The 16226-nt window shown below is 37.7% G+C and overlaps 1 long non-coding RNA gene across 1 annotated transcript; it reads right to left on the bottom strand.

The window, feature by feature from the left end:
* Positions 1 to 11323: 11323 nt before the first annotated feature.
* On the bottom strand, positions 11324 to 15787 carry LOC145407780 (uncharacterized). The gene is made up of 2 exons (XR_013898794.1): positions 15681 to 15787; positions 11324 to 12000 (listed from the first exon to the last, which is right to left on the bottom strand). It is a non-coding gene; the product is annotated as an uncharacterized LOC145407780 (long non-coding RNA).
* Between the last annotated feature and the right edge of the window lie 439 nt (positions 15788 to 16226).

Genomic DNA, 16226 nt, shown 5'->3' with positions numbered 1-16226 from the left:
ATCATTTTATTTATTTATTCATTTATTTTTTTGACTTCCCATTTAATGTTTGTATTCGGCGACATATGACCTCTGCTGTTGCGCCGCCATGTCACATTTTCATTTATTCATTCATTCATTCATCTTGATATCCATTCTATTACTGGTGAAGAACAATTTTGCTTGTCCTCCAGGAGATTTAAAGATCATTAATTCTAGAAATATCACGAGATTAAGTGGGCCTCCAGTGTACTGTTATTGAGGGATTCTAACTCGATTCCTTAATTAACTGAACAATATCCAACCCACAACAATATCTTGTCCCACAACAATATCTTATCCCACCGCTTTACCCACCGGTATAATGCCGAAGAATTTTAGGATACTGCCACCAGTCTAATGCCCAGCGTAACGCTCAGAAATTTTAGTCATCGCTAAATGACCCCAGTGGAATGCTGGGCATTTCAGAGATTATGGAAAATGAATGGTGGGATCTTATCTGAGAATTTATGGGAAATGAGGTACTGTGGTCTTATTAGAGTTTAAGGGAATTATGGTAACATGATCTTATTTGACAATTTATGGGAAATGAGGTACCGTGGTCTTATTAGAGTTTAAGGGAAATGTGGTAACATGATCTTATTTGAGAATTTATGGGAAATGAGGTAGCGTGATCTTATTTGAGAGAACGTGAGCCGTTAGATATAAGCACACTTTGTGGGCCACTCAATCTCGTCTGTACCATACCTTGGAGGATACCAAAACTTGAACTCAAAATGACTTACCGGTGTCTGAAGATTTACTAAGCACTAAGAACTGAGACAGATCACTGCACACTGAATGAACCCAAACGAAATAATAATGAGGATCTACATCACTAGAAATATGAAACTTAACAAGCTAAATTAATACTGAAAGAATATTGATACACCTAGATATATTAATCCCGTGGTCAGAGTTAGACTAGTGGGAAGATTCAAAGAATACTGATACACACGAATATATTAATCACGAGGTCACAGTTGGACTCGCGGGAAGCAAAGTTAACCACCAAGATATTCTCTTAAGGTTAAACTCGTCTAACTCAAGAATCATATGCAGTAAAGTTACAGTAATTGTATGAACAGCAATCAAATGGATTGTGATCAAAATGGACTAGCCGATATATTCTTTACTTAAGCTACATGAACTAAGAAAAAGAGGAGGGGGGGGGTGATTGTGTGAGGCGTTGGCAGTGGCTTGAAAACGGACGATCTGCAATGATGAAGAGAAGCGGCGGTCTCATTAATCAGTACAAGAGGGATCAGGGGAAAATATGACCAAGTTAATTCACGAACGTATATGATGACTTATTACACGAGGGAGGGGATAGGGAGGATGAGAGTTCGACACTAGCCTGCAATGATGAAGAGAAGCGTTTTTTTATTTTTTTCCCATCGACCATTGGGGCCGAAACCCTTGGGATATATATATATATATATATATATATATATATATATATATATATATATATATATATATATATATATTGACACATATACACATATATACAAACATATATATACATAAATACATATACAGAACCATGTATATGAACATACAAACTTTCATGCACACGTACATGTATATAATAATTTTTATTATTTTTTGTATTTTTTTTAATTTTTATCTATTTTTAACCTTATATTATTTATAAACAAAAAACCTAATCTAAAGACCCTATAAAACTAATCACCTAACAGACAATTCGCTAACCTATACTAAATCCTAAAGAGACGAAAAGCTTTTTTTTTTTTTTTTTTTTAAATAACAGAACGGAGGAAGGAAAAACAAATGAGTAAAAAAATAATAATCCATACACCAGATTACTGGTGTCCTCTGTTCATAAAATATCTGTAACAGTTAGACTTGAACAGTTGTGGGTTGAAATTTGGAGGGAAACAACTCTGAGGAAGCGAGTTCCAGAGAGATGCAGTTCGGGGAATGAAAGAATTCTGATAGGCAGACGTTCTGCAATATGGCTGAGTGACATTCCAGTCATGAGCACTACCAGATGCCCGTGTAGCACGAGGGAAGGCATGGAGAGGTGGCACCATGGACGCAACTTCGTCTGAGCATTTGCCAAAAAAATATCTGTAAAATAATGCAAGGGAGGCAACATTCCTTCCTACTTGCAGGGGAGGTAGTTTATATGTAATGGCAGGGTTGTTAATGATTCTGACAGCTTTGTTCTGAATATTGTCTAGTTGTCTTAATGCAACCTCTCCACAACCATTCCACAAGGGTGAGCAATATTCAAGCTGAGAGCGCACATGACTCTTATAAATTATAGCTAACTGCTCATCGGCGAAGAAGTTACGGACTCTGTACAATTATCTAAGTTTCTTTGAGGAGGTTTTAGCAAGTGATCTGACATGAGAGGTCCAGCTGAAGGCACTGTTAAGTGAAACGCCAAGAATTTCAATACTTTTGGAGATGGAAATATTAGTAGCACTGAAGGCAATGTACGAATCTGGCAATATCTGTCTATTAGTAAACTGTATATATTTAGTTTTACAAGCATTAAAAGAGACAAGGTTTTTTGCCCCATTCACTGATTGTAGCTAGATCTTGATTTATGGAGATGACTGTACTGAGTTGAGAGGTAGAGATATTAGACTTTGTAAATAGATGTCTGAGTGTGAATGAACTATGTAGTGTTGAGTCATCTGCATATGAGTGAATGGGATTGTGGGTGACAGATAAGAGATCATTAATATGAACCAGAAATAGGGCTGGCGCCAGAACTGATCTCTGCAGCACGCCGGCGTTAACTGAGTGGAAATTGGAATATACATCACCTACTTTTACTGTTATTTTCCTGTCACTAAGATATAAAGAAATCAAAGGAACAAAAGACGTTAGTCCATAGCAAGGGAGTTTGGACAGCAGGGAACGGTGCCATACTCTGTCGAAAGCTTTAGAGATATCAAGAGCTACTGCATGAGTTTCTCCAAAAAGATCAATTGATTGATGGATGGTATGAGTTAAGAGATTGAGTATGTCAATGGTGGATCTTTCGTGGCGAAAACCATATTGTCTATCACTAATTAAGTTGTTGGATTCAAGATGTTTAACAATGTGCTTATTAATTAAAGTTTCAAATACCTTACCAAGAGAAGATGTGACAGCTATTGGTCTGTAATTGGAGGGGTCAGACGAACTTCCCTTTTTTGGAACTGGGTGGATATTGGCTTCTTTCCATGAATCTGGGAATAGAGAAGTATGTATGCATAGTTTGAATAATTTAGCTAGGACAGAGGCAAGTTCAGGGGAACACTTTTTCAAAACAATTGGCGGAATTCCATCTGGGCCTGGAGCTTTGTTGGTGGGTAAATTGTCTAGGATGGATTTACGTATCTTGTCTGTATTTTAAGTGGGGCAATTTCGGGAGAATTAAGTTCCAGTACTGGGACATTCTGGCTGGTATCGTCTATGGTAGAGCTTCTGGCAAAGGTACAGGCAAAAATATCTGCTTTCCCACGTGGGTCATTTGTAATGTTGCCATCTGAAGATTTTAGTGGGGGAATGGAAGATGACTTGTTAAAGTTATTATTGAAAGAATTAAGAGTTGACCAGAATATTCTATTGCTATAGGGTTGTTAAGTAGTTTTGATGCTTGCTTTTGAAGAAAGTTTGATTTAGATAGATTTAATACAGCTTTTGCATGATTTCTAGCAATTTTAAATTGGGAGAGTGATTCAGATGTTTTTTATTATAAGTAAGAGTTATATGCTAATGACTTTTGGGCTGTTGCTCTGGCACAGTTGCCATCAAACAATTTTGGAGAGTTCGATCTTTTAGAACTACACTGATTGTAAAAATACCTCGACCAACGACACAGAAGCGGCTTTTTTTTTTCTTTTTTGGTTTATTTTTTTCTGGCCATTATCGATATATATATATATGGGGCCCCTGGTCATATAAGGATATATATATATATATATATATATATATATATATATATATATAAAAACACACACACTTCCATGCATATATACAGACACACTTCTATGCACACGTATATATATATATATATATATATATATATATATATATATATATATATATATATATATATAATTTTTATGTTATTTGTTTTTTGTATTTTTATTTGATTTTTTATATATTTTTTGACCTTCCATTATTCATAAACATAAATACCCAATCTGAAGACCCTAAAACTAATCACCTAACAGACAAATCGCTAACCTATACTAAATCCTACAGAGACAAATAGCTAGACCTTCACTAATGGTAAAAATACCTCGACTAACAGAACACCATCGACTGCAGATACGAGTATGTAATGCGTTTCTACATTCATACCTGCACTCATCACTTGCTGACTGTCAGTCGAGGCACAACCTAATATAGAAGACATCAATATATGAAAGAGAACCAGACGAGTCAGGAACACTTCCATTTACGTCAGCTGTCGGCCCTAATTAGAACAACTTAAACAAGGTGGTAGAAGGTATTTACATAACATGTACAGAAAGTGAAGGACCTCGCCCAACCGACCACCATCGACTGCAACTGCCCAATACCTTTCTATATTGCACACTTACACTCATCAGCTGGTGACTGTCAGTCGAGGAACAGGGTTTAATGTAGGGGACATCAATATTGGAAATAGATCAGTGGGAAGGATGAACTATTTCAAATATGTTAACTGTCAACCCTAATTAATAGTACAATATATACATAATTACAGTCGATAAAAAACAAAACCATATAGTAAAAAAGTCACATCACTCTGATCAGTCCGGTTTCTCTCAAGAAAGCCATCAATTTATCAGTCATAACAATGTTCCCATCACCCAGGATGGTGGAAAGGGTGAAGGGGACGTCTGCTGCGCCGCAGTAATTTATAAGTGAAGTGCGTTCATGAATAAATCGCCGACAGCGCAGGATAACATGACTGATAGATAACACCGCATCACAGATGTCACAGTGCGGTGGAAATAGCTTTTCCATATAAGGTTTCTAGAAGTGGCGGCCGCCTCGTGCCTTTTTATACTTAACCAAGACAGTGTCGGGGAATCGGCTAAAACTTTAACTAATTACTGTGTAATATTTTCGAAGCTCTAGGATCTTTAAAGAATACGAGATACGTTTGCAAATAACATACGTAGATAAATGACTTACAATGTTGAAATTTTTGTGATAAGTGTACAGGAACTTCAATCATAACGAAGCCAAATCAATTAGGAATTCAAACAGTTTTATTACGTGCGTCGACTTATACGCCTACGTGACTGTAAACACGTTTCAATAACATCAATTTCGCGCTTCACAAATTATACCTTCAAGAATCTTAATTCAGACATTTTCAATTCACCACTGCATTGTTCAAAAGGGGAAATGTACTGACTTTGGCATGTAAATTTCTAGATCAGAATATTAAGGAAGACATTCGCTAATTTTAATTCCTACATAAATTTCGCCGTTTTACGTCTTTGTTGGAACGGCTGGACCATATGTATAACAATTATATTCACACCAATACTTAACTCATTACTATCAATATCAGATTCCTGTTCACAATATGAATATCAACTAAGACTAGACTTAAATATAAGATTTAACATCTAAATGAACTGTGTAGAATATTTACAATATTACCTAAGTTTTAATATTACTATTACAATACTAGCTTATACTAACTTATACTAATACTTAAAATTATGGCACTACATCACAACCATACATCATAGCTGGAATTATATATTTGTTATATACTTTTCGTTTCATACAAACTGGCAAGCTACTCTTCATAATGTCTCTATGTTTACCGGAAGCTTTCCATCCGATTGTAATGTCTTTTTTTTTTTCTTTTGTATTATGATGTTTCGTTAATTTTAGTAATTGCCCCAAGTAATTGTACTCCTCGATTTCTTCAAGAATTTCTTCACTTATCCTTATGTCGCTTTTTGGTGTTTGTGGATTAAACTTTAGTTTTACTCCGGTTCATCTTTAGCCCTACTTTGAGACTTTCTCTGTTCAGGTCACTTAACATTTCTTGCAATATATCTGTTGTTTTTGAGATTAGACGAATGTCATCTGCAAATCTTAAATGGTTTAGCTTTTCTCCATCATGTTCACTCCTTTGTTTTCCCAGCCTTGCTTTCTGAAAATACTTTCTAGGCATGCTATAAATAATTTTGGTGAAATTGTACCTCCCTGATGCATGCCTTTCTTAATCTAATTTTTTTCAGAGTCCTTATGGAATTTAACTGTAGCAGTCCCCTCTTCATATATGTTTTCGAGCAATTTTACAAAGTTCTCATTCACTTCTTGTTCTCGCAATGATTTCATAATAGCTATGTGCTCCACTGGATCGAAAGCCTTTTCTTAATCAACAAAATCTAAGCACAATGGTTTATTAAATTCTGTAGTTTTCTCAATTAGCTGATTAATTGTGTGTAGATGATCAGTAGCTGAATACCCGCATCAGAATCCTGCCTTGTCACAAGGTTGGTTTCCCTACAAATTTGTTATTCTGTTCGTAAGGACTTTAGTGAAGAGTTTGTAAATGACTGATAATAAGCTAATGGGTGGAGAGTTACTAAGATCTTTTCAGTCACCTTTTTTGTAAAGTAAAATACAGTAACTATTGCATTACATCACGTTTTGGAAATTTTCTTAATTTTATACACTGAGTAAATAAGTGAGCAAACCTGTACTGTACCTCTACTCTTGCATCCAACAGTAAATCTGCTACTATCCCATCTTCTCCCGGAGCCTTCCCTCTTTTCATGCTTTTTAGAGAAATATTTACTTTGCCCGGTGTTACCTCTGGCATTTCACTTGTGTCAACTGAAAAGTTAGTTATCGCTACAACTGTCTTTGATGCATACATTTCATTGTAAATTTCTTCAACTCTCTTCACCATTTTATCTCTGCACTGTTTTTGTCTGCATTATGTAGTTTGTTGCTTTCCTAGTGCCATTTTACTTCAGACCTGTTTCAGACTTTTTCCCTTTTTTGATGGTTTCTTTGATCTGATCCATGGTCCTCTTCATTTTTCTTCTTTTGTCTCTTGTTGATAAGCTTGTTTGATTGCGCTCGTTCTATTTCCTTTTTCTTTGTTTTTACTTTCATTTAATGTCTCTTTTTTTTTTTTTTTTTTTTTTTCCCTAGGCTCGAGGGTCTCTCCTTATATATTCTTGACTTTGGTTATATTAGGTTTTCCAACTACCTCCGCTTATTCTCTTAGCACTTTTGTTGGTCTGTTATTCAGCTCATCAATGTCACATTCAGCATTACTTAGAGCATGAGAGCTGTTCTTTATTTCAAACTGAAAGGCTGCTTTGTTTTCGTTTACTTTTATTGGGCAAATATTTTCACCTTTAATCATCTTCTTTCTTTCACTTCTGAAATGACTCTGGCTGTGCAACCCATTTTATGGTCACTTCCTGTACTTACTTGTTGATAACTGTGACATTTGTGATCCCGTTATTCTTATCTGCTATAAAAAAAAAAGTCGATCTCATTCTTTGTTTCTCCATTTGGGCTTTTCCAGGTCCAATATCTCTGTTCTTTTATGAAAGGATGTGTTCATTATTCTCACTGTATACATTTTAGCAAAATTTACCAGCATTTCTCCTCTTTCATTCATTTCTCCAACTCCAAATTTTCCCATACATGCTTCTCCATTTTTTGATTTACCAACATCTGCATTGAAGTCTCCCATGAGTATACTATATTTGGTCTTTTCTTCTTCCATACTCTGCGATATGTCGTCATAGAATTTGTCTATTTCTTCATGTGAGCTTTGAGAAGTTGGTGCATATACTTGTATACTTCCAGGGTATATGTACCCTGAAAAAAAAAAAAAAAAAAAAAAGTATATATAGATATATATATATATATATATATATATATATATATATATATATATATATAGTGGTAGGGTGTGCGTTTCGCACGCTGGTGGACTAGGGTTCGCCTCCCACCAGAGTTGTAAAAATTTTGGGAATCTTTCACCGAGCCACTTGTTATTTGGCGGACATAAGGGATGCTGTGGTTGAACCAGTATCGCATACTAGTATGCTTGCACCCAATCGGATTAAGGCGGGCCGATTACAATTGGTTCACAGACTACACACACACATCCAAAGCCACTACAACACTACAGTTACACTTACAAGCACTTCTCACCCTACATACAGTCTCTACCAGACAGCCTAAGCCACTGGGTAGAGATACATTGGCTGTATCGTCCCAGCTTCGGTAGGGATAGGCCGGTCCTGCAGTGGACCTCAACGGCTGATGATATATATATATATATATATATATATATATATATATATATATATATATATATATATATATATATATATATATATATATATATATATATATATATATATATATATATATTATAATCACACACACACACACACACACACATCTCTCTCTCTCTCTCTCTCTCTTTCTCTCCACACTGTATACTTGTATGGTCATATGCATCCATCCATCCATCCATACATACATACACACAGATAGTCATAGGTAGATAGTAGATAATAGATTCATAGATACAGATTGATCGCTAGATAGGTAACTATTTTCATTTTACATCAGAAGAGGGTTTGAGACAAAAACTGCTTCTCCATATTTGCACAATTTCAATATGTGGTTATAGTTAAATAATTTGGAAAAAGAAAAATTGCATTATAAAAAAATATGATGGATTTCCTACTGCTGTTTGCCTTCCTCTATACTCCATTGTGTATTATACCATTTTCACTTTAACTTGGCCTAAAATTGCCATCTCTCCATCTTGAATTCTAAGCTGTTACCATAGATTAAAACCAGAATATGATGCCAGTCATGAAGAAGTGCAATGGAAGGAATTTAGAGTGTGAAATAAACTACAAAATAACCAAGAAATCTTGGCCAGATTAGAGTAAAACGAGTATAATTTGCTTAATTGCTCATCATTACCTAACACATCATGGGTATGCGGCCGTGTGATGTGCCCGGTTCAGAGAAGATGGACGCCCTTGCCCTGCACTGTCCCGGGTCACCCTTGGACAAGGTGTAGCACCCGTTAGCCCACCAAAAAGGTAATAGCTGCATGGTTACCATCGTCCAGGGAGGTACTATCATAGCAGTGACGTTGTAGCTGGCCATGTACAACACTCTCAGACGGGGAACTCAGCCTCATTTACCAAGTAGACAAAGTCTGGGTGACTCGACTACTATACATATCCTATACACAGCTCATCCTCTTGGGGGTATGCCTCCTTCATTCTATCAGCACCTCGCCGTGAGGAAGGGCCCTGTTCCCACCCTGGCTAGGCGCTGTCTGCCACATGAAGGTGTTGCTTGTTCGTGGTCGATGGGTCTGCTAGGCCGCACAGACAGCATCATCATCTATACACCACTACAACTACTACTGAGAGGGGAAAGGAGGAAGGAGGGTGGGAAGGGGGGAGTGGGGAAGGAAGGGATGGGTGGTGTAATACGAGAGAAGTAAAAAGAAAATAAAAGATATAGGAAAAATCTAATTCAGTAAAATCAGCAAAAACTAGCCTTTCTCTCTCTCTCTCTCTCTCTCTCAAGAACGACATAGCGTAACAGTTACTTTTTGGCTAATTATTTTACGTACTCCATGTTATTATTCCCTCTCATGTTATGCATATCCTTTATATATCTTCATAATTTGCATAAATAAGATATAGAAGAAAAACTGGGGTATAATGAGAATATTAAATTGCTAAGGAAGAGGTGTTACGGAATATCCACAAATAGTTCTTTTTCTTCTCCTCTTTTCATTATCCACCATCGCCACCATCATTCTCCTCTTCTTCCTCCTCCTTCTCGTCATTATCATCATCATCTTAACTGTATGTCAGATGAGGAACTATCGCCCTCAGTTTCTCCCTCTTCCTATGACCTCCAGCCTTTTAACCCGCGCCGTCCCGAGGACGTACTTCCACGTCCTCACGTTTTGTCACAGCTAATCCCGAGGACGTACTTCAACGTCCTGCAATTACAAGGTTCATAATTTCCACAATTTTCAATTTTCGCGAGTCATTTTTGGTACGTATACACGGGACACCTTCCTCAACAAGATGCTAGGCAGAGACAATGCCTTACCCAGCATGACCTCCTCCCCCCCCCTGCATGCCCTTTTCTCAGCAATTCACCTGTTATCAGTGACCTGGCCAGTATAGCCATGTCATGCCACGGTACGAAATTCAGGGCCAGAGTGATTCCCCATTCAGTGACAATGTGGAGGACAAACTTTACATAGCATTAGAGGAAGAAACAGTTAGAAATGATGATCAGGTAATGTGGCAAAAAAAGGTCAGGTATTAGTGAGTGAAACAATGCTTATAATGCCTATATTACTGCTTGAAAACCAATATACTCTTGTACTACATATAAATTCATAACAGTAAATAAATAAATACCGTTTATGAGTGGTGTGAAATAGTTATCCTCCCATAGAACTCGTTTTCTTTGGTGCCAGCCTGATAGAAAACCCAGTAAGGTAAGAAGGCTCTCCTACCTGTAATGAGTATTTTAAACCTCAGGTGAGCGATTTCTCTATGAATTTTCGATGTTTCTCACCAAAAGCGAAAGTTTTAGCAAAAAAAAAAAGGGTCGAAAAATGGTCGGGATTGGGGGGTACCAGTGGTCAAAAAATGGTCGGGACGGGGTGGGTTAAATTCTCTATCAGACAGCCTGAAAGGAGCAAGGGGGCTGTTGCTGTCTCGACTTCTCTGTCTATAATACCAGTTAGTAATACCCACACCAGACCGGACCACCACACAGGACAATACCACAGCAGTCAGTAGTACCCACACCAGACCGTGCTACCACACAAGACAATACTACAGCAGTCAGTAATACCCACACCACACCACCACACAGAACAATACCACACCACACCACACCACCACACAGAACAATACCACACCACACCACACCACCACACAGAACAATACCACACCACACCACACCACCACACAGGATAATACCACACCAGTCGATCATACCCACACCACACCACACCACCACACAGGATAATACCACACCAGTCGATCATACCCACACCACACCACACCACCACACAGGATAATACCACACTAATCAATAAAGGCCACATCACACCACCACACATGATAAAACCACACCAGTCAGAAAAACCCGCACCACACCACACCACACAGGATAATGAAACATGGTACTTCACTCTCTGAACAATATATTTGGAGAGAGAGAGAGAGAGAGAGAGAGAGAGAGAGAGAGAGAGAGAGCATTCTTTTTTTTTTTTTTTTTTACCTTTTCATGTAATCCATATCACATCCAAGCGATTTTATTAAGCACAGGAGTGAATTTTGGAACGAGGGGGAGGGCAGATATAGACCTCATTAACCCCTTCAAATTGCTAGTCACGAAGAAGTGCTATGGGAGGGATGTAGAGCCGTAGCATTGTCTTATTCTGCCACTGAGCTACGTGACATAAGCTGCAAAAGGACGAGAATCTGGGCCAAGCTAAGGTGAAAAGACTATACAGTATTTTGTCATTGTTTTTGTTGTTGATGGTTTCTTGTTGTTGTTTTGTTGTTTCTTGTTTTTTTGTTGTTTTTGTAGTTGTTGTGGTGGTATTGTTGTTCTTGTTCTTTGTTCTTGTTTATTTGTCATTCTTGTTGTTCTGTTATTGTTGTTTTTGTTGGTGTTCTTGTCGTTCTTGTTGAGGATAATGGAGCCGAGTTCTTGCTTACGACTGCCATACTGCGCGAAGACCACTGGGGGCTTCACGACCTCCTTTACCACTACTCACACTGCCGATGCTGGGGTCACCTCGAGTCGTGCTGGTCGTCTTCGTTGTCCTTGTGGTCATGGTGGGGCTCCCGAACAACCTCTTACTCCAGTCTTTGCAGTTGTAATCGCAGCCACACATGCCGTCTGGACGCGTGTAGCAGCAGAGACGGAACTCACACGTTTGCTTGTCACCGGCTGTGGGTTAGAAAGTAATAGTTGTAGTGATGATAATTGTAGTAGTAGTGATAGTGGTAGTGATGATAATTCTAGTAGTCATGATGATAATAATAGCAGTAGTGATAATGATAATAGTAATAGTGATAATAATAGTAGTAGTGATAATAATCGTAGTTATATAGATAGTAGTAGTCATAATGTTAAAAGTAGTACCGGTAGTGATAATAATAATAGTATTAGTGATCATAATAACAGCAGTGCTAATAATAGCACTGATAATAAAAATAATAGTAGTGATATAATAATAGTAGTACTGATAGAAGTAGTGATATTAATAATAGTAGTTGTAATGATAATAATAGTTGTAGTGATGATAATAATAATAGTAGTGACAATAATAATAGTGGTAATGATAAAAGTAGTTGTAATGGTAATAACAGCAGTAATGATAATAATAGTAGTGATAATGATCATAGTGATAATAGTAATATTGATCATAATAACAGCAGTAGTGATAATATTAGTAGTAGTAATAATAATAATAATAATAATAGTAGTGGTGATAAGAGCAGTGGTGATAATAATAATAGTAGTGATGATAACAGTAAGTGATAATGATACCAGTAGAAGTGATAGTGACAATGATATAAATAATGATAATAGTAATAACAATAACAATAGTAGTGATCATAATAATGATAATGCTGTAGTAGTAGTAATAATACAGGTAATAATGATGATAACAATAACAACAAACCTTCACCAAAGACGTATCCCCATCATGCGGTAAAGAATATACAGATATGCACTAATCCTTAGGCCAATTTCATATATATATATATATATATATATATATATATATATAAAGGGGCATAAACTTGGACTCATACATTACCCGTTCCCGCCCCGGAGGGGCTCGGAATTTGGTAAGCTATTGTATTCACTGTCTGTCTGTCTGTCTGTTTGTTTGACCGTCTGTCTGTCTTTAACAACTTTATGTGAAAACTAGAGGTGCGATTTTGACTAAAATTACTGGGATCCAGACCTTTTGAGCACCTGATTAAATTTTGAGCCAAATTGGGCCAAGACCCAGGCTGTAGACCCAAAAGTATGTAAAAAAAAAAAAAAAAAAAAATCGACATGGCTCTTTCGTCACATTGACATGAAACCAAACCTAAATGATGGATCTCTCAAATTTGCATTCTCTAACTTGCTTCATTACATGAGGGGGGTCATCCCCCAGTTAGCGGTAGGAGGGTCAATGTCAGGTGGGTCGGCCCTAAAATTTCAAATGGGCTGAAAATCGTTAATTTTCACCCGATTTACTCCAAATTTTATGTGATATCTTTGGCTTGATATCCTGTTATGTTTACACGTCAACACTAAAATGGCTGCCGGACACAGGCTTGCTGTGCCTTGGCACCGTTTCTTGTTCTTTAAGACGTCAAGATGATCCAACAAGTAGTTTCCAAGATATAGCTGTTTAGAGATTAGTTTCCTTGAATGGATATAGCTCGTAAAATACTTACAGCGTGGCAATTCTATATATAAGGATATAAACCAGGGCTTATACTCTATCTTTCTGTAAGATATGAAGAGAATCCAGCAAGAAGTTTCCAAAATATAACACTAGAAAGCGCTCAGAGAGCGTATACCTCCGCCAATACCATTGCCATTAAAAAGGATCTGGATTCGTATTAGTGGATACAGGATCCGGATCCGTCCCCATATTTAATCAGTTCGTTTTGGGTCCATGGCCCATCTATCCATAAAATTTCATTGAAATTCACTGCGAACTTTTGGAGATATTGTGCTGCATACTCTGGATCCGCCCCCAGATTTAATCATTCTTCCTTGGCCCATGGCCTACTCTTCCAAAAAATTTCAAAAATCCGCTCATAACCTTTTGAGTAATCCTGCTAACAGACAGACAGACAGACAGACAAACCAGCCAACCAACGCGGGGTAAAACATAACCTCCTTGGCGGAGGTAACAAGACAGATTTTTCCTTATATGGTCATAGCTCGTGAAGTACAGACAATATGGCAATTTTACCTATACGGGCATCAACTACGACACATACTCTATCTTTCTGTGTGATAGGAAGCCAATCCACCTGGTAGTTTACGAGATACAGGCCCGGACGGAAAGACGGACGGACAGGGGCGATTCCTATATCCCCACCATATGGAATAATGGTGAGGATAATAATAGTGAGTGAAAATAATAATATAAATAATAATAATAATAGTAGTAGTAATGGTAGTAATGATACTACTACTACTACTGCTACTAATAATAATATTAGTAAAGTGAAAAATACAGCGAAACAGTCAAATATAAGAACTGTGGGATGCACTTGAGCTATTTTTCCATGCAGAAAGTAGAACTGATAAGACTGATAGAGCTGGCCAAATCTGGAACACCATGATGAACTGTGGGACCAAACATTTATTGCTTTTTTTAAATTACATAATTGGGGAAGTAGATAAAATGAACCTAGAGTTTCAGTGGAAATATTTTACTCAGCACAATCTACAATCACTGACAAGTACCGCAGTATCCTCGGAATGTTTATCAAGGATGAAATGTTGAGTTCTCTGATACTCTCAGAACTAAATCCTCAAGATCAGTCCTTACATCTCAGTGTGGATAACATCAGTCTTGGTGGTAGGAGTGACATGTTACTTTTGAAAGAGCCACTTGGGGAAGGAGAAAAGAGGCTCCGCCAAGACTGCCTCATGTTTTTTTTATAGAACTATGTATGCAGATGAAGAATAGATTTCCTTTTGAGGAGGCAAACATCTTAGCAATGGTTCAGATTATGGACCCTTGAGAAGCCTTGTCCCCTCAAAGACAGATGAAGTCCATTGCCAAGCTGGCTGTTCAGTTTCCTAATCTTGTGAGGGAGCAGGAACTTGACGAACTACAAGATCAATGGCAAGATCTGCTGTATGCCAGGGCAAGTCTTGACAAACTAAGCAAGTCAGCAACATCTGTTTGGCATGAACTAAATGAAGTTAAAGATGTCAACAATCATGCAAAGTTTGATAAGCTTTCGAGATTTATCTGTGAATGTGATCTTACTTTGCCACATTCCTCTGCAATCAGTTGAGAGAATGTTCTCTCAGTTGAACATGATTAAGACAAAGTGCACAAACAGACTGCTGACTAGCTCAGTTGCAAACCGGCTACTAGCAAAACAGGCCATTGCTAGACAGGAAGTGTCATGCTATGAATGGGAGCCATCAAGACAGCTCAATGATGATGTAAAAAGCGGAAAGTGTCGGCAGCGCTATGAAGAAAGGTACAGCAAGTCGCAGCAGGCAACTCTGCATCCAAGTGAGCCAGAAGTTGCCAGTGATTCTGAGGACAACCCTATCCAAGTCTTTCTGCACTGATGTAAACTGAATCACAGGTGAGACATCAATTTTTCCCCTAAAATTTTAGAATGGTAGGTCTTAGTGTATGTCTGTAGGTACCTTGGTTTTTTGTGTGTAATCTTGGAGTTTTTGGCAGTCATCTTGGATTTTTTCATTTTCTTCAGTGACAACACTGGACATATAGTACTTTGCATCTATAAGACACGAGAGAATATCGATGTGCGGACACAATAAATCACTAGTGAAGAGTTCTAACGAAATTTCAAAAGGCATTTAACATCACGAATCTCAAAAAGCTTAATAAATTACCGTACCTGAACTCAAAGCAGGAAGAACAGCCACTAAAATGAAGAGCAAAGCGAAAGGAGCCATTGCACCCAACCACCTCCGTGTCAGGGTCCACACTAAATTCCCAATTTCCCATCCCACACTCGCCAAGCTTGTGGCGGCTGGCCCAGCAGCCACAGGTGTTGTGAGGGGGCGGAGCTAGTGACGTCATAATAGTTAGCCAATCAGGACACAGATGGGACTGTCATATACTGCAATATGCAGAAGTATTGTTATTATTTATTTGGTGTTAATAAAAGCATCAGGAATATAACAAAAATTCTTCTTTGTATATTTTTACGAAGTGTTTAGTCTACTAATAAACCTTAACAAGTCTCTAGGAAAGAAGTCATTTTCAAAATGCGTTACTACAGAGTTCAATGGAGGTGAAGACACCTCTCTTTATACACATCGAAAAATTGCCCCCTTATATTGAAAATTGTGTATATTATGAAGATGATGCAGTTTGTTCCCCACTTGGACCCTATTAACGTATGAGAAGGGAAGTGTGTGTGTGTGTGTGTTGCCAGGTG

The sequence above is a fragment of the Coenobita brevimanus genome, chromosome 74 (genome assembly GCF_032717465.1).
Source record: "Coenobita brevimanus isolate Jiangsu-jjx chromosome 74, ASM3271746v2, whole genome shotgun sequence".
Classification (NCBI taxonomy): domain Eukaryota; kingdom Metazoa; phylum Arthropoda; class Malacostraca; order Decapoda; family Coenobitidae; genus Coenobita; species Coenobita brevimanus.
This window is presented reverse-complemented; position numbering and strand designations above follow the sequence as displayed.